This window comes from Lemur catta, chromosome 20, assembly GCF_020740605.2.
Source record: "Lemur catta isolate mLemCat1 chromosome 20, mLemCat1.pri, whole genome shotgun sequence".
NCBI classification, from domain to species: domain Eukaryota; kingdom Metazoa; phylum Chordata; class Mammalia; order Primates; family Lemuridae; genus Lemur; species Lemur catta.
In genome coordinates, this window is record NC_059147.1 from 24696324 (window position 1) to 24715724 (window position 19401).

A 19401-nucleotide genomic window follows, 5' to 3' on the forward strand; every position below is an offset into this window, starting at 1 on the left:
AATATTAAGATGCTCATCCAACCGGTTATTTTACCATTTAGGAAACCAGGGTTCCAAGAGGATGAGGGAGAGAGAGTCAGGGCTGTTTCACCACCAGATTTGCAAGCTGCTGGGTGTGAGGGTTCCATTAACCTTGCTCATCCTGCTCTACCTCTTTCTACCGACCTTTGCCAACTTCCTTGCTTCTGCATCAGTCTTGCATTTACTGCGGATTCATCTTAGGCCCCTCAGAACGGATGTCTACTCCAAATCTGGTGTGTTCGGGCCCTGACCCTAAGAAAGAACAATGATTTGCCTTCATATTTTTGATCCTTCTGGAACATACTTAAGGATGCTGCTGGAGGTCTCACCCGTCTGACAATTGAACCTGAACCAAGGACGACAGAGCAGGTGGGCAAACACTTGACAAGTCTATTTCCTTTGAGCAAACCTCATTTATTCACCAAAATCTTGCTGTTGGAGGGAAAACAGACATTACATGGCCTGTCATGGCTTACGAGAGAGAGAGAGAAAGAGAGAGAGAGAGTGAGAGAGAGAGAGAGAGAGAGAGAGAAGTGTGGCCTCATTTTTTGTAAATGATCTGTGATTTGAGAGAACATTTAAAAATCCAGCCTGAGTAACAGAGAGAGCAGTGAGGAGGGGGCTTCTCCTTCATTTTTCCAAAGTAATTGAGATATTTCACCTTACTCTGACATAATTACGTTGTTAAATGGAAGATGCTTCCAAGTAATTAGTAAAGTAATTAGTCAAGGTTTTCTGCTCTCTGTGTTCTCCACTAAAACACAATCCTTGTATCCAGTGCCCTTTGCAGGGTAGGACAATCTTTAACAAGGGATACTTTCGTTTTCTTTTTTCTTTTTTTTTTTTTAGTGACTAAAGAGAGAAAAGGAAAATATAAGCAGGGTTTTTGAGGGCTGCCTCAGAAAGGCTGCCTGTTTGGTATGGATTAGCAAATAAAAACCAGGTTTGAGAAAAGATAACCTTAGGAAGCACATAACGTGGCTTTGGTCAAGGTGGTAGTTTCTGCTGCTGTCGTGGTTAGCGTTAGCAGTCAAATTCCTTCAGACATGGTTGTTCTCTGCACACGGTTGATGAAGCTGCCCTCACGTCCCTCATCGGACCTGGGCAAGCCTTGGAATTTCAGCTGGTTTTCTAGAGCATGTAAAGAAGTCTCTTTAGGTACCAAACCCCACCAAGAGAAGTAGAAATATAGATGAGGTCAAGTAGGCTTGGGTCTCCTCTGGGGGAGGAATCTGCTTTTGCTTTTGCTTTTCCATAAAATACCCTTGGTGTGGGGTGAGCACCCAGAGCGTGGTGATACCATGAGTGGGGATGGGTCTTTCTCCAGACCCTATCAGCTTGGGGATAAAATGCATCAAGGTATCATTTACTGGACATCTGGCCAGAAGTTTTGCTAAGACCTATAAAGGACACATTGGTTCAATGAATGCTCATAGCCTTCTGACAAAGCGGGTGTTATTATCACAATTTACTGGGACGAAAACTGAGGCTCAGTAAAGGCATGTGGCTAGTAAATTTTGGATCTTAGATCCAAACTCAATCTTGCTGGCTCCAAAGTTGATTGTCTAGTTATCATCCTGGCATGCTAGAGTGATGAACAGCTTCTCCCCGGCTCAGCTCTCACCCACAGGCTGGGGCAGCGGGATTCCAATATCCCCTTCCCTCACCAGATTTCTCTATACTACAATAGGACTCACGATGCTTTCAGGTGTCATTGGCTAGGGGTGGCTTCCTTCTTCTCTCCAGCGTCCGTATTTGACTCCCTGGCTCTCTGGGCTATGGGGCCTAGGGGTAGTGGTGGGGAAGGAGGGGGATGTGATGCAATGAAGAGACAGCAGACCTTGGAATCAGATCTATAAAGTACTTCACATTCCTGATGCTCAGTTTTTTCAATCTGTTAAATGGGAATAAATGTATGCATAGACAGACTGATGGATGGATGAATGAAAGAGGAGGGATGGATGGATTAATTCAAAACAGATCATTAATGTGAAGGGGATGGGTAAGGCCTGTTGGGATTAACAGGTGAAAATGGGTAATAGTGATAGTTGCTTTCAAAGGAATGAGGTGCTACATAGTCAGTTTTGTCTCAGGTCAGCATTTACCAGTTTTTTTTTTTTTTTTTTTTTTTTTGCCAAACAACATGATGTTCCATAAAAAGAGGGTTGCATGGTCAAAGGTGTTTGGGAGATTTAACCTGCTCTTGCAGATTCACGTATACAAGAGCATATTAAAGCGTTTGAGAAGTCTTACAGACTTAATAATAATATATGATAATAATAGTTATTATTATTTAAAATCTGGTGATTCCAAAAAACATTGCTCATAGAGCCTGTCACATACTCCTTATTGACCTCAAGAGGAACTACACTGTGTAGTGTCTGCATTTTATGCACCAAGTTCAAGGTTGCAGACACTCCCAATGCTGGGTCTGTTTGTATGGGTCGGTGGGCATCAGGTGTCCCACTCACACTTCTCCCAAATGATCCCGTGATAGAATTAGGACTGGCCTCACCATCCCCATTTCCCAGGCGAGTGAACGGGACTCAGGAGGGTGGGTGAGTTGTCTGAGTTCACACAGCTTACCGTGGGCAAGTCAGACTCCAGCCTAGGTCTTCCAACGCCAAGTGGGTTCTCTGAGAACCATGCATGCTCCTGCCACATGAACACAGAGGTCTTTGGTCGTTGCTCGGTTCACTCTTGATGCCAGATCTGTTGAAACAGTTCTGGTCAGACGCATGCACTTCACTTTGTGTATGTGGAAATACTGAGTACACTTCATAGCCCGACAAGCAGCTCTCCAGCAAAGGATAATAGAGCACGAGAGAATGATTGCACTAACGAAGGGAGTGATTACACTATCCAGGAATTGTAGAGCACTTTGCGGTTTTGTGAGCGCTTTCGCACATGCTGTCCCTTCTGATCATCACAGCGACTCAACTCACAAGCTGGGCTGGCAATTTTTATCCTCATCTGACCAGGAAGAAAACTGAGGTACAGAGAGGTTAGGGATAAAGCAAAAACCTGCACAGGAAGTTAGTGAGCAAGCCAGTCATCTGATTCCGCCTCCTCTTTCCCAACTGGTTCTAATATTTGGATTGGCATCGTTAGAGAGCACGATAGAAACCAAACTTTCTTTTGCCGGTGTCTACTCTTCCTTTCCTCCTTCTCCCTTCTGTTCTCCCCTCCTTCCTTCCTTTAAAATGAAAATTTCAAAATACAGAAATACTCAAAGAAAAGGGACCAATCGCCAGTAATTCCACATTATCCAGAGAGAACCACTGTGTATTTCCTTCTAGTAATTGTTTTATGCACATTTTCCTGTTACTAAATTTTCTCCAAAGCATCATTTTAACTGTCTGCAAAGAATTATGTTGTATTTTTCTTTGCATCACCTGTCTTTTATTGTTGGGCATTTAGAATGTTTTCACGTTTTCTTTTGGAAATTTAAATAGCATGGTAAACATCATCACACAGACATCTTTGTGTACTTTTAAAAACCTCATTCTTGAGATAAATTTCTTGAGTGAAATTTCAGAATCGAAGGGTTTCCATGTATTTAAAGACTTTTGATAGGTATTCTAACCCTGCTATCTATAAAAGTTTTACCAATTTCAAAGACCCCCATGAACAACTATGTTTTGACCTTTTAAAATTTCACATGCATTATTTTAATTTCTACTTCTTTGCTTATTGGTTTGAGTGATTTTTGTTTTTTTGAATATTTATTCATGCTTGGTCATTTTTGTTTCTTTTCTTGTCAATTTCTTGCTCATGTCCTTTGCCTATTATTATTGAACTGTCATTATTTTAATTGGGCTGTACTTTCCTTATTTATTTCTTAGAAACATTTATATATTAAGGAAACTGACACTTATATTGCAAATAATGTTTTTCCCTAGATTGAAATCATAAGTTTTGCTCTATTCAGTCCTTCAGCAGATCGAATGAGCCCCACCTACATTGCAGAGGACAGTCTGCTCTACTCAGTTTGCCAATTCAAATGTTAATCCATCCAGAAATAGCCAGAATAACTTTTAACCAAATGAAATGGCCCATCACAAGGGTTAAGCTGTCTTATTCACCCTCACCTTTCATCACCCATTCAGGGTCCAACCTTAGCTGCTTTTAAAGCCACCCTTGGCTTTTGCTGGGCTTAGCGCTCTCCTAGATGTGTTCTCTTAAGAAAACATCAAATCTCTATTAACTGAGCGACACTTACGTGCACATATAGTAGTAACATTCATCAGGTGTCGGGCAGGTGGGAGGGGGCAGGAGGGGATGGGTATGATCACACCTAATGGGTGAGGTGTGCATCAGGGATGGACACACTTGAAGCTCTGATTCCGGTGGGGCAAAGGCAATATATGTAACCTGAATGTTTGTACCCCCGTAATATGCTGAAATAGAAAATAAAAGAAGACAGACATGGTATAACCTTTTGAGCAGTCCCATTTCCAATATTTCAGATTCCAGCTTTCATCTTTCTCTCTCTCTTACATTCCTATTTCCTTTTATTTATTTTTTTAAACTGCTGAGTCTGATAAATTAGGGCTATTAAGAGACTGTTTGTTATTCTGTCCTGGGTTACTATTTTAAGAGCTAAAACGCTCATAAATATATGGAGGCTCCAACTGTAAATGGATACGTTTTAGCCAGTGAAAAATTCATTTTCTCTAATATACGTTTTTAAAGTGTCCTGCTGAAATTCTGCACAATATCTCACCATGATCTTTCACTGTTCCTCCCATTTTTATCTGATAAAAGCAGATCCATCATCAATACGGTTCCTTTTCTCTGCACCATAAATAACAGCTGGGGAAGGGGAGCATCTCCCACAACACAGTGGCATCGGATTTTAACCAATTTTGGAATTTATTGTTACGCCTTCTTGGGTTGGGAGCCAAGAGTACTTGCATGCCCATCAATTATCTTATGGTCTTCCTGGTTTTGGACAAAGCCACTCCAAGTCCAAGCACAGAGAAGTTTTCATCTGATCTGAGCTCCACTTGCTGGATGGAAGATGCGATTTGGGAGGTGGTTGCATATCCTGGCTCCTCTGAGTTGGCCCCAGTCTGTGCCTGTGGTCCTAGTTACATTATTGAGAGTGACATTGTTCACTCTCAAAAGTGTCCTGGTTGGGATAATAAATTATTTGGTCACTGCAGGCGTATCCTGAGAAACACAGTGCTTCATATTGCCTCTAGTTATTTTCCCATTCCCCATCAGATGCTCATTGTGTGTATTGGAACCTCCTTTCCCAACATCAACCACTGATCATAGTCAGGAGACTTACGATCAGAGGCAACGTTTCCAAGCAAAAGAAAAGAAAAAAAGACGGGAAAAAATACAATTCTAGCTCCCTCCACATGCAAGGCACTATGCTGGAGGGTTTTTCAAGAAAGTCATGCTTTTATTTTAAGAACAAGCCCATGAAGTACTATAATTCATCAATTTCAAGATGTATACTTTTTTCACTCATTAATATCTCAAAATTGGGTTGAGCTGTATAATTGATGTCATCTCGTAAGTGCTGTTGGCCATGCAGCATTGTCATGTCATTGTTTTTGCATGTACCGATGTCAAAACTCACAGCATTTAAGTGTCAGTAGCCTGGGAGAAAATCCTAGAAACAATAGGGTAGTTTTTTGGTCCCTAGGAATCAGATGATTATAGAGAAAGGGTGGCAGAGGTTGCAGATCAGAAGTATTTAGGAATATTCCAAAAGCAGACGTTAATAGTAGGCTGGCACTACATACTTGCAAAGCCAGATTAATCACCCAGTAAATATGACTTTTGGTTCTTTTAAGGATTCTTTCCAGAAATGCCGCATCACCAATAATCTTGATGACACAGAGGGTAGTATGGGTTGGAAAAATACCTATCTGGTGATTTTGAATTGAAAAGCCACTCTGAATATGAAGAAGGCTTAGGAATACTTCAACCAATTTCATTCATTCATCATTTTTCCTTTTTCACATGTGCCTAAGAGTGACATGTGATAAGATCTATGCCAATTAAGTCCAAAAGAGCTTTTAAAATAACTCTAAAATAAAAACTCCAAGGGATTAAAAACACTAGGTCAAGGTTATTTTGAACTATCTTTTTTTCTTAGTGGTCTGTAAGACAACAAGCGTCCTACAGTGATACAGTAGCATCGCCTGCCTTGGGGCTACGGCGGGCAGCATGCGAGAGGAAGAGGCTCCCAGGCTGTGGTCTGAAGAGTGGGCAGGGGATGTTAGTTAAGCAAGTGAAATGAAATAGGAGGAAGGAGAGTGTTCCAGGCAGCAGGCACGGCAAGCACAGAAACACCTGGCCATTCCGTGAGGCTATCACTCTGTCTTCTCGAGACATTCCTGGTGACCGGTTTCAGCTGTCCCCTGTGGCGGACATCAGCGGCTGTCTCGTGGAGAAAATGATTCACTTTCCTGGGTCTTCCTACTTTGGTCTTTGTTTTCCCTAATTCTTATAAAATTAGAGGGTGGCAATAAAATCTTTCATTTTAAGGTAAGAAAAAACAAGGTTCAAAGGGCTCCTCTGCTGTGCCCAAGGTCATACAGGTATCAAATGATGAAGGTGAGATGTGAACTCCAATGGGTCTGACTCAATGTGAGAATTTGTGCCATGACAACAAACTGGGTCATTGCTCCCCCCAAACCCCCAGACCAGAAGAGACTTAGGATCCATCTGTTTTAACGCCCCCCCAATCCTTGTGTATTTTGGGGTGGGTTGGGGAGGGAAATGAGACCCAGAAGCTGCGTGGCAACCTGCTCAGGTCACACACAGCCAAGGACGAGCCAGGAGCTGGACTGTCAGGGAGCAGCCCGCTCTCCGCTCACTCGTGTCTTCATTACTTTTATCAACATGTATTTAAGGATCGTCCAAGCAGAGCAAACCACAGCTTTAAAGCAATTACTTGGCGATGATCAGGAGAGGCCAAGGGGATTCTGTTTGCTTATTTGTGTGAGCCTCGAATGCCTGCTTTCTTAATTAAGCCTTAACTCTGGGTCTTGCCTCCAGCCTTCCTCCACACTGCAGGCTCTGGGCCCCGGAGGGCTCTGCCTCTGTTTGCTTTCTCTCCTCTAAGAAGCATCTGCTCCTGTACCATCACTGAGGACAGTTCCCCTTTCTTATCCCTGGTCCCTTGCTGCTTTTAATGTCATAATTAACAGTCATGAGCGTTAGGATCCTTGGTGACTCAGGGGCCAAAGATGCAGCTACCTGGAGCTCCTTGCTCCCCTCCAGCCCAGCTCCTCTCAGGAACACTTGCCCTTCCTTGAAAACTCATCTCAAGTCACCTGTGGGAGCAGGCTTCCCCGATCAGCACTGGGTCTGTGCTGGGTGTTCCCCGTCTGTCTACCATGGCCTCTGTCACCTTGTGCTTTTTGGCTTTATATCTCCAGCTACCAGCAAAGAGTTAGATACATAGGAGACTATTGATAAGTGCTTCTTGAGCAAATGAATGCATGAAGGAAAGCGTGAACAAATAAACTATGCCTTGTGTTCAGGTCAGTGTTAAGTGTCTGAGTGGGGGCTCAGGGTGAGGAATCGTCAACTCTCTTAATATTGTTAGGTACTGATTTTCACATATTGAGATGGTGAATGATATTGAGTGGTTGCATGGTAGCTCATCATGTTTTTGTTGGAATAACTCTTCAAGATGGACATAAGGTATGCATCTTCCTTCGCAGCCTTGGTAGAGAGTAATGTAACCCTACTTGGTGGAACTATTAAATACTTTAGGAAGTTGATTCCAGTCCTTGGCTTAAGTCTCAGGATTAATTCGGATCCTTTTAGTTGTCCTAGGTGATTTCACCTATGTGTTCATTCACTCACTCATTTGAGAGATATTTATTGAGCAACGACTGTGCTCCCTGATAGAGATACGTGCTGAGGCAGAATGACATGGGGTTCTGGCCTCTGGGGACCTTGCAGGGTGGTGGGAGAGACAAACTAGCAACTGGGCACACTAAGGAAAGAGAGGTGTGGATTTCTATATGGGCACCCAGTAGGGGCACCTAGAATGGACTTGGGCCGTCAGCAAGGCTTCCCAGAGGAAATGACGTCTAAGCTGAAAGATACATGTGAGTTAGTCAACAAAAGGGAGGGAAAGTGTTCAGGTCATCTGTGATTGTATAGCTAGCTGCTAAAATTTAGTAGTTTATTTAGATTTTTTTTGTTTTAATAGATTTAGGGGGTACTGAATCTTTTGGAACAGTTTCAGCAGGATTGGCACCAGTTCTTCTTTGTATGTCTGGTAGAATTCAGCTATGCATCCATCTGGTCCTGAGATTTTGGTTGGGAGGGAGATTTTTTATTACTGATTCAATCTCACTACTCATTATTGGTTTATTCAGGAGTTCTGTTTCTTCCTGGTTCAATCTTGGGAGGTTATATAGTGTGAGCCTGCAATCCCAGAGGGAAGGCAAGTGGCATGGGCAAGAAACTGGGGAGTGCTATCTACTTGCATCTCAGTCTCATGGGAGTGCATGGCAGGATGGTGGTAATTTTCCTAGGTATGTGTAGTAGAGCTTGGGCTTCCTTGTCCTTGTCCCTCCTCAGCTGGGCAGGGCTGCGGCTGCTTTAGCCTAACCTCAGCCCAGGGGCTGGACACTACCCAGCTTTAAATTCTCAAAATGGCATCCGGGGCCTATGACCAGAGAGGGTGGATCCTCTTTCTGGCAAACTTCATGGGCAAGATTCCAGGTGGAGTGCCCTCTGCTCACGTCTCAATCTCACGGAAGCAGGACGGTGGGAATTGTAGCAGGAGCAGTTGGGAGAGCTTGGGCTCCCCTGGTCCTCCTCAGCTGGGCAGGGCTGCAGCTGCATCAGCCTGACCTCAGCCTGAGGGCGGGACACTGACTGGATTTAAACTCCCAAACTGGCGCCTCGTGCCTGTGATCAGAGAGGGTACGGGCCCTTTCAGGCAAACAGCATCTGTAAGATGCTGGGAGGAGTGCTGTGTGTTCACAGCTCAGTTCCACAGCAGCCTGTGGCAGGGTGGTGGCAATTGCCCTGGGTATGTGTAGGACAGCTTGTCCTTCCTCAACTGGACAGGGCTGTGGCTGCATCAGCCCTGATTCAGCCTGAGGGCGGGGCACTGCCCAGGTTCAAGACCCCAAAATAGTGCCCTGGGCCTGTGACAAGAGAGGGCAGGGCCCTTCTCAGGCAGGCTTTGCTGGCAGGAAACTCTGGGGAGTGCAGTAAATTTGCAACTCAGTCCCACAGCAGTTAGCTGCAGGACGGTGGGCACCATCCTAGATATGTGCTGGAAAGCCTGGTTTCCCTGCCCCACCCCCGCCAGGCAAGCGCTACAGCCAAGTCCAGCCCAAACTCAGCTTGACGGCCGGGGTGCAGCCCAGTGTCAAACTCAAAATGGCGCCTGGACCTGCAACCTGAAAGGCTGGGACCCCACCCAAGCAGGCAGTGTGGGTGAGAAACTGTGGGAAATGCTGTCTGCTCACATATTGGTCTCCACAGCAGCCAACAGCACAACAGTGAGGACCTCCCATAAGCATCGAGCCTAGAGCAGCTTGAGCTGGGGGCCATCCGGAGAGCCTGGGCACGCACTGGCAGCCACTGCACAGCTCCGAGGAGAGGGACAGAGGAGCCCAGGCATTCCTACCCGTGGACGCTCAGCCCTGGGCAGACGGTCGCACAGACAGCTGCATTTTCATCCCCACGTTTCCAAGGAGCACCAGCCAGCTCCCCATATGTGAAAAATGGGAACAATAATATTAAATGTGACAAACATTTAGCCATCTCTGAAGCTGTGATCTCGATAACAGCTGGGAGGAAATGATAAAGTGGCAACAAGCACGGAAATCAGATTTTCTGTTGGAGAAGTTGATAAAAACATTTCATTTCTCTAAACAAAGGGAGCTTGGGATTGACCTGATGTATTTCCAGCTTTCAGAGGCTCATTTTGGATTCTCCAAGTCTGGACCTTAAAAGGCCGGAGGATTTCTTTGTCCCCAGATTGGTTCCCTGCTTTTATGAGAGGCAATTGTCAAGTCCCATGGAGCAGTGGACTTGCCTTAGATGTGCTTAGACTCGAAGCCCTCCCCTGCTCTCACCAGCTGAGCTGCTTCTCCTTTCTGAACTTCATTTTCCTTATTTTAAAAATGAGAACAACTGATTTCCACCTCACAGAGCTGGCGTGAGCATCATGTGACATACTCTGGATGCCGTGGATGAAGGCTTGGCTGGTCCTGCCTATGTGACCCCCACAAACATTCTGTGTTTCAGCAGGGTCCTCTCCCGTTTAGATGTGAGGGGACAAGGGCTCCAAGGGGTAAGACAACTTATCCAGAGTCAGCCCAGAAAAGAGGTTTGAAGTTCTGGGATAATGGCAGGAGTGAGACTTGCTCTCTGTGACTCTGTAACACACAGCACTCTGACCAGCGGATGGACACTGCATGGAAGCAGGTTTGAACTCAGTTCAAAGAGTCACTTTCTTGCAAATGTGTGTGGGGGAGTGCTGTGGTTTGGATACGTTTGTTTGTCTCCAACTAAACTCATGTTGGAGTGTGATGCTGAGTGTGGCGGTGTTGGGAGGTGGGGCCTGGTGGGAGGTGTTTGGGTCATGGGGGTGGATCCCTCATGAATGGCTTGGTATTGTTCTTGAGGTCGGGAGTGAGTTCTTGCTGGCGTGAGACTGCATCTGTTCTCCAGGAATGGATTAGTTCCTGGTAGGGTGGGTGGTTACAAAGCCAGGATGTCCCTGGGGTTTTCCCTTCTTCACACATGTCTATTTCTTCTTTGATCTTCTCTGCCAGGTTGTGAGATAGCATGAAAGTCAGGAGCCAGGGCTATGTTCTTGAACTTCTCAGCCTCCAGAACCATGAGATAAACAAACCTCTTTGCTTTATAAATTACCCAGTATCAGCTATGTTTTCATAGTGACACAAAATAGACTAAGACAGGTAGCGAGCTCCCCCTCATCAGAGGCGTTCAAGCAGAGGCTGGAGTCACCTGGTCAAAACCATGCTTGAGGGAACTCCTGACTCTCATTTCAGATCAGAGTGGATGCCGTCTAAGATACAGTGGGGCTCTGAGAATTTACAGCACAAAAGAACACATATTTTAGTAATAAATACTAAAATAACCACAAGCGGTTATTCTAGTTATTTATGGCCAACCTCTCAACAGTGGATCCTTCACTTGGTGGCCCAGTGTCAGGGTGAATTGGCTCTGAGGGGGGCTGGTTGGCCACATCCCTGGACTCGGCCTGGGCCAGCTGGGTTTCTCAGAGCACCTTGGACTCAGCGATCTGAATCTCAGCGTGTTACCTGCAGAGACACTGGCTGCGGCCAACTACGACATGCCTCTGTATTGGGGGCCAAGAGGGGCGCTCTGTGGCTTCCTGGCATGTGTCTGGTTTCTCCACCAACAGGGAAACCAGGGAGGCCTAATCTGCCCTCTCGCCGTGAAGGGGACTGACCATAACTAACTCTCCTTGGAAGCGGAGATAACGCAGATACCAAGGCTGAGAGTCAGGGGCTGGGAGCTGAGGCTGAAGTCAGCGTGTGACGAGACGTGTCTGACTTCAGATTAGCATTGTCCTCTCTCCCGTCTCTCCCACTCTGCCCCCTGCTCCCACTCAGCCCAAGTTTGTCTCACCTTGACTGCTCGGTCCTCCAGCTCGGGGGTCAGACAGACTCTTCTTGAAGGACTAGGTAGAAAATATTTTCAACTTTGCACGCCCTGCGGTCTCTGCCACAGCCCTGGTGTGACAGTGCGAAAACATGGAGAGACGACATGTAAATAAGTGAGTGTGGCTGCATTTGTGAAATTTTGTTTACAAAAAGGGGCAGCAGACTGGATTTGGCCTACAGGCCTTAGTTGGCCGACCCATCATTTCTAGCTAGTCCTCAACAAACTAGGACAAATCAAACAAACATCCTTTCTGCTCACATTAGGTGCTGCGGAGTTAGAAGCGTTCTCCATAAACTGTGGTCCAGGAAACAACAGCATAAGGCTCAATGTCACAAGGTTCATAGAGTTTCTCACCAATGCAGAATCTCAGCACCCCTCTTACCTCCTACCCCCAAAAACTACCTCCCACCATCAGAATCTGCATTGTAACAAACTTTTTTAGATGATTCTTATATACACGTAAGTTACGTAAATACTGAATTATGAGAGCAAAAGACAGGCATCTTGGGGAATAGTGATGAATACTCATGTTTAAATACTGTGTGTGTTTTGTTGTTGCCATTACTAACAGGACAGTAGGGAAAGTGCTACAGGCATTTAGGCTCCATATAGAGGAGATCAGTGTAGAGAGGTAATTGTCAAACTTCTCTTCATAACTGTTATGATGGTGGCTAATATTTGCATAATCTTTGGCATTTTCCAAAGTGGTTTAATAAAATCTCATGGAACTCTCACTACACCCCTATGTATGACAGGTCAAAGGTCTGCTCAGCTCCAAGGGTGTCTCTCACATGTGATACCTCCCGGAATTGGGCAGTGCGCTGCCTGAGCAGCTGTCTGTGGTGGCCCTGCCTGTACGGCAGATATCATTAGTTACTATGGCTGGTTTTCTGGTGTGGATACTGAGGCCAAAAGCCATGAGCCTCCCGTACCCACCATCCCTTTCCTTCCACGAGTGTCTCCTACTTTATCCTGGCTGGAGGATTAGGTTGTGAATGGCCTTTAGGTGCCCTGAGCTGGGGTCTTTTCATCTCTTTGACCTGATACTCAACACAGAGAGGTGGCTCTGTAGAGCACAGATGGGGCCTTTGGAGTCAGGGACATCAAGCCTGGTGGCTCTAGGTGATGAATTTAGGCATTCTGAGCATCTCCTTGGAGGACAAAGGCATTGCAGATAAAAGCCCTCTGAACATTGCAGGTGTCTTTCTTCCTTCTCGTGCCCCATGGCCACGCTTGCTGTCTCGTATGTCCCTCAGGAACAAGTGGCTTTAGAGGCAGCCCCTAAATCTTGTTTCTGTTCACTTAGTGTTAGGAGCCTTAAACCGTGGGTCTTGTAAGGCTGGCCTTTTATTCCTTTCTTCTTCATAAGGTGAGGGGTGATCTCCCCAGATCGTACATAGAATGAGGCAAGTTTCCTCTGCTCAACCCAGGGCTGGTTGGCCCTTCTGGGGCAACTCAGCGCACAGCTAGGGGGAAGAACCTGGCCTGGTGCTCTGAGACCCAGGCTCTAGGCCCCGCCCACCGATGACGAGCTGTGTGGGCAGATGGCTTAATCCCAAGCAGCCAAATCGGGGGGGAACATCTGGGAACAGGAGTGAGGTTCTAGGGCTGGTTTACCCCAGCTCACCCTGTGCCTGAGCCTGGGTAGGTCCTACCACAAGGCATGTCTTCCTTAACGTTCACCACAAACCCAAAGTCCCCCCCACCCCATGTCCCAGATGTCCAAACTAAATTCCAGTGGTTACACCCCATGCTCAAGGTCACACGGTGGGCTCATGTATGAGCAGGGCTTTGCGGGGCTTTCTCCCCTCCCCCTCAGCCTGACCCTGTCCCATTAGGAAAGGCCACATAGCTTCGGGATCTGGGGACTTACAGATGTGTTATGGCGGTAAGGCAGCCATGACTTTGGGGGTGGCAACGCTTTGCCATTGAGCTTGAACTGCTGGGCTGTCGCTGACTCACATTCCAAACCTCACATCCAGCCCCTTGACTATTTGCTTAGGGTTTTGCTGAAGCTGTTGCCAAAGATGAGACCATAAAAACTCGGAGTGACAATACCATTATTCAAGTATCCAAAGCCCTTCATGTTTCTTCAAATGCTCACTGGTGTTTTATGTCATTAAAATATATTGTTGATTAATATTTGAGCAGCCACACATAGCTTATGTCTCACCAAGTACTGCGTTTCTCATCCATTTCTGCTCCCTGCAACGCTCGGGTCTCCCTGTGGATTTCTTGTACCCTCCCGAAGTCCTTCCCCATCTAGTTCACCCCCACCCCCAAATAAAGCCTCCCTGAAGAGCTCCATGTGGTCTGTGTAAACATCACCAGAGGCCCATATGGACAGAGATAAACAGTCCCATCCTGGCCGGAGCTGTCTCTGATTACACCCTGGAGCACTCCTCTGTCTGCAAGATAATCTTCCCTGAGGCCAACTTGCTGCTATTCCCTGGTTTGCGTTTTGTCCCTGCTGTGGTCTGTCCTGACCACTCCTTACTATTTTATAAGGCAACTTGCTTCTGAGGTGCACATGAGACGCCATGCCTGAGCTGGCAGCTTTCTTCCCAAACCTCTCCTTAGGTTACATTTCATCTTGGTCACAAGGGACCGTAGCCCGAGCTCCAGAATCACTCCCCCAGGAATCTCTGGCACGTGTTTAAACCTCGCTGAGCCTCCGGGTTTCTGTCTGTACAATGGGAGTGGTAACAGTTACCTACCTTCAGGGGCTTTTGGTGAGGATTAAATAACATGATGTTTTTTCAAATACAAAGTGTTCCGAAAGCTTGAGTGCAATCTGGAGCTTTAATAACTGCAGAAACCATAAATGCTTTGCACTTAACAAAAACACATCATTTGGACATTGATGTATTTCCATGGCCTAAAAATCTTTAGTTTTGTGAATTTATAAATTTTTAATTTTAATTTTTGTTGCAGTCAATATTTGCCGTGTTCAGCCAGAGAGGCTGAAAAAAAAAAAGATGAAAATTTAAAGACTTATCCTTTTAAAAAAATTCACAGAAGTGAATAAATGCAGAAAAGATTCAAATATGTTTTCAAATGATGTTTTTTGTCTATTTGCAGCATTTATCTGTCTGACGTTATTAAAGCTAAAAGCTGCACTAAAGCCTAAGCAAGGGCTATGCAAAGAGGCGGTCTTCTCTTTTTGAGATTTTCATCTCAGCGGACATTATCATCAGCACCATTTGGTGAAAGCAGTCATAAAGGAAGACTTTAACAGACATTAAATACTGGAGGCTAAGAAACCACGTCCTGTTTCTATCATGCCTCCTCTGCCTCTGAATTCTGCCCACACCCTGTCCCAAAGTCCCCTTCCTGACCATGATCTGGAGGGACAACACCTGGGGAAACAGAAGCCAGAAAAGGTCAGGGGTTTAACACTGTCGCAAACAGGGTGATGCTGGAGAAATGTCAAGGACAAGGACTGACGCAGGTGGCTCTTAGGAGGCCAATGATACCCTGGCAAGAGAGCTGGTTGATGGCGGGATTTTAGGAGGGAGGAAGTAGGGTGGTGACCACGGCCAGCCATTTCAGCAAGAGGGGTCACCGCAGCAAGCAGCAAAACAGCCTAGAAGTGAAAGAAGTGAAGGAGGAAAGGGCAAGATGATAGAATAATTTATGCTGGAGGAAAGGGTGGAGCGAGGCAGTGGTTTGGAGCTCTGTGCACCTTCTGTAGATCAGATGAAGCTCTGAGAGACTCACTCCTCTGCCAAAATGACCCACGCACAGACTTTGCATCTGATGGTGCAGAGTTCACGGACCCTCTGAAGCCTGTCCACGCACCCAGCGGAAGCCAGTGGGGTCAGGACAGACAGAAGGTGCTAGGGGACATGGAACTGGGGCTTTTGGACGTTCCCTTAGCTTCCTTACTTCCTTTTCTGTCTTATTCGAGTTCCTTTCCTTCCGTTACAAGGATCATCCCCATCTTGCAGGTGGGGAAACTAAGGCAGAGGGGCTGGGGGTGTGGGGTGCTCTGCTTAACTCCCTTCGGCAGGGGCAGGGAGGCCACAGAGGCCTCATGAGTCACCTGGTCTAATTAGCCTCTAATTGAGTTCCCTCTCCTTCCTCTCAGGCTTCACCCTGACATTAAATTATAGGATTCAAACATATAATTTCCTAAACTTAAATGTGATTTATCTTAATAGGACTTTGTACCAGGTCACTTTATCATGCACAGTGTCGGGGAGCAGATCTATTATTCACAGGGACCATTATTGAATCAGAGGATCCGGGGCTGGGAGACACCTTGAGAGGTCGGCTGCGCCCGACTCAACTGCCCTGGCTCTGACAGCTCCCGGCTCCGCGCTGGCTGCCCGTCGGTGGGCAGAGCTGGGTTTGAATGGGGAGAGGAAAAGGGGAGACACAACATCCACAAACCTCTCATTGTGCTTTGGGTCGAAAGTCCCGATGCTTTAGGGGAGGTCTGTGGGGATAATGCTAAACTTAGACGCTGGCCCAACCTCGGGTGATCTGGGCTCCGGCTTGGCCAACTGTATGGACTATGCTTTAGAGCCATAGTTCCTTAGACTAGGAACATGGCTGGCATATTACATAATTCATCACATCCTTTATTCAGTCAATTAGCAGTTCATGGAGGCACACGCTTGCTTTCCAGATGGGGAAACAAAAGCTGAAAGAAGAAATGTGCCTTGCCCAAGGTCGCTGGCAGGGTGGCAGCGGAGGTGGCAGCAGGAGGAACTCAGGCCTCTCCAACGTGAGTCCCGCCGCCAGCTGCCAACCGGCTGACATGTGCTCTTTGATGGTGGCCGTAGGGGAGTGGGTGGCTGATGTCTACCTCCTCGATGGATGGAATTCTGGTCGGCAACTTGATCTTCAGCCTTTGCAACTCTGGGAAGAGAGAGGGTGATCCAAAGAATATATTTTTCTAATGAAAGATGCCTTTGGAAATCCGATATACCCCTCTGTCAGCCGCGTGAGTCAGGGGAGATGAAAAAGATCTGTTGTGGGTGAGCCTGCCGTTGACAAGTTGATCTAAACAGGCTGGGCAGTCTCTCCAACAGAATCCAAGTATGTGCCCAAAAAATCCCAGCGCAGAGCTGTGGGGACAGCCGCGGGAGCTCAAACCCTGAAATCCAGCTCGACTGCTTGGTGTCCTTGTGACCTGACCAGGCAGAGACGTAAATTCTCATTTTCTCTGGTTTCTGTTCTGTAAAATGGGAACGATTGAACTTAGCTCATCAGGTTGTTGTGAGGTTTAAGAGAGAAGGAATGTAAAACAATTAGCCACCAGGCTTTGCAGATACAGTGCAAATCCTCCATAACGTTGGCTTTATTAAACACACTGGCTGTGTCGTCTTTTCCCAAATCCAGCAGGGCCGGAGCTGGTTGCATGTGGGCAGGATGACCCTGAGGCAGTATCTGCCTTGCTCTTTGGTAATTGCAGACGTGTGCTCCTGAAGAGAGTGCAGGGGTTGGAGTCGAGGCCGGGGCACCTCAACCACAGCAAACCTCTTCCTCTTGGGACCTAGGTTACTTGCTCATAGAAAGAGGGGAAGAAGTGCTTTTAATTTATTTTTCTTGTTGGTTGTTTCAGAAGGAGGTAGGTCCCTGTGCGTTGGGAGCTATGCAGACGCCAGGGATACTAAGGGTCGTTTCGACCCAGGCATTGCCCTGCAGACTCAGCTGAGATAACTTCTCGTCCTTCCAGCCAGGAACATGCTTGTGGGCACACTGCTGCTGGGACGGAGGGGATGCGGGGGGCATGAGTGTGAGAGAGCAATCCTGCAGGTTCCGGTCGGGAGGCTTCAGAGAGGAGGTAACATTTGAGCCAATCCTTGAAGGAGGAGGAGGAGGAGGAGGAGGAGGAGGTTTTAGTTTTTTAGTTCCATTTGACAAAGGCGAGAATATCCCTGGGGACCTTGCATGGATGGTGGCTCAAACTGGAGAAGGGTCTTTGCAGGCTCAGGGAAGAGGGACTCGTGGGTCCGGCAGGAGCCCCAGACAGGAGTGTGTGTGAGCAGGGTGGGCTTGGTTAATGCAGCAGCAGAGGATGCCGGGGTGGGGATGGTGCTGGAGAGAAAGGTGCCATTGAGCGTGTCAAAGGCCTGGCATTTATTGCCTGGAATCTACATGTCACCGCAGAAGAGGCAGCTAATCCATACCAGGGACCAGAGAAGCTTCCTGGAGGGTGCAATGATTAAACTGAGAACTGAAAGTCTGGGGAATGACTGCGCCAGGCCAAATGAATGGCAGGTGCAGAATCCAAGGCTTGCAGAGGATGGAGGGAGGAGGATAGACAGAGAGATGGACGACCTTGCGCCTTTAGCCCGAGTTGGGCTGAGAAAGGGTGCATGTTAGGAGAATGGTGTTAGGAGATCGTACACAGGCAGTCACTAGTCCAAGACAGGCCACACCCAGGGTCTGACCTGAGGAGGATTTTGGCTCAAAGCTCATGGCCTGTAACCAGCCCCCAGCAGCACGTGGCCTGGAGTTGGTGCGATTGGGGAGTGGGAATCTGTTCACCTGGGGACAGAGGATGCCAGCCACCGCTTAGAATTTTTAAATGCTCTCACAGCGGCCCCCTCGCTGGTCTAATGCAGATTTGTGGCTTGTTCTGTGGAATTCATTCTGCATTACAAGAGTATGATATTACCCAAAGTTTATGGATGGCTGAATCTAAAATATCCATTCTGAAGTCCACTGAAGGATGAAATTCCTTGTTACTTTCATAGATTCTCTTGTCTTATTTTTTCCCCCTGTGGAGGAACATAAAGCATTTGTATTTTTAGCTCAGAGCCTGGTCATTTTTCTGATCATACCTGAGTAGGAAGGAAGGGTATTCTGGGGGGAGGTAGCTGGTTTGATGAAGACAGTTTCCACTTGGGAGGGGGTCCCCTGAAGCCACCACCTCCCAGGCCAAGGTCTCTATTTGTCATGTCTCAGCCACATCGGGAAGCTGAGTGCTGCAGCCCAGGATGCCGTAGCAACTGGCAATGCTATTGACACTCGCCGAGACTTAGAGCTTCAATATTGGTGGGGGTTCCAAGGAGACCCGGCCTAGAAAGAAACAGGGCCAGGGCTGGAGCCTTGAGTCCTTGATCCTACGCTCTCTCTATGGTCAAGATGTCAGTGTTCTTGGGGCTTTTGCAAAATGTCTGAATACACCATAATTCTGAACTAAACTGCTTTAAATTCCACCAATTGCACCTCTGTCCTTCATTCACGATGATTCTCCCATGCCCGGAAAATCCTGCCTTCTCCTTGTTTGCTGGACAAAGCTTTCCTGCTGGTCCCAGGTAGAATTCTCCAAGCCCTGCCCTTGAACTCTCCATGTACCTTGTCCCTCCAGCACAGCATCTGCCCCGTGATCTGGTATTCATGTGTTTGCGTGTCCAGTGCTGCCACAGTCTCCTATGTCTTACCAACTTTTGGATTTTTTTTTTTTTTTGTGTGTGTGTATAGCAATGCCTGGTCCCAGAAATGCCTGCTGAATGAATGAGCAATTGAAGGAATCAACTCAGAAGCATTGCGCCCACATCTGTCCTCACCCCTTGCCTGTGTGCACATCACTGTACAGTGGCCTCAGGATTTCACAGATGTCATTTCATGTAATGATGAAATCATTAGATGGTGATGTCAACAGCTCTGTGTGGCCAGGTTTGGGACTGACTGCACAATCCTTCTCCTCTTGGGCTTATAGCCAGGGCAGGAGGCGGCCGGTTAGACAGAGTGTAAGGCTACAGG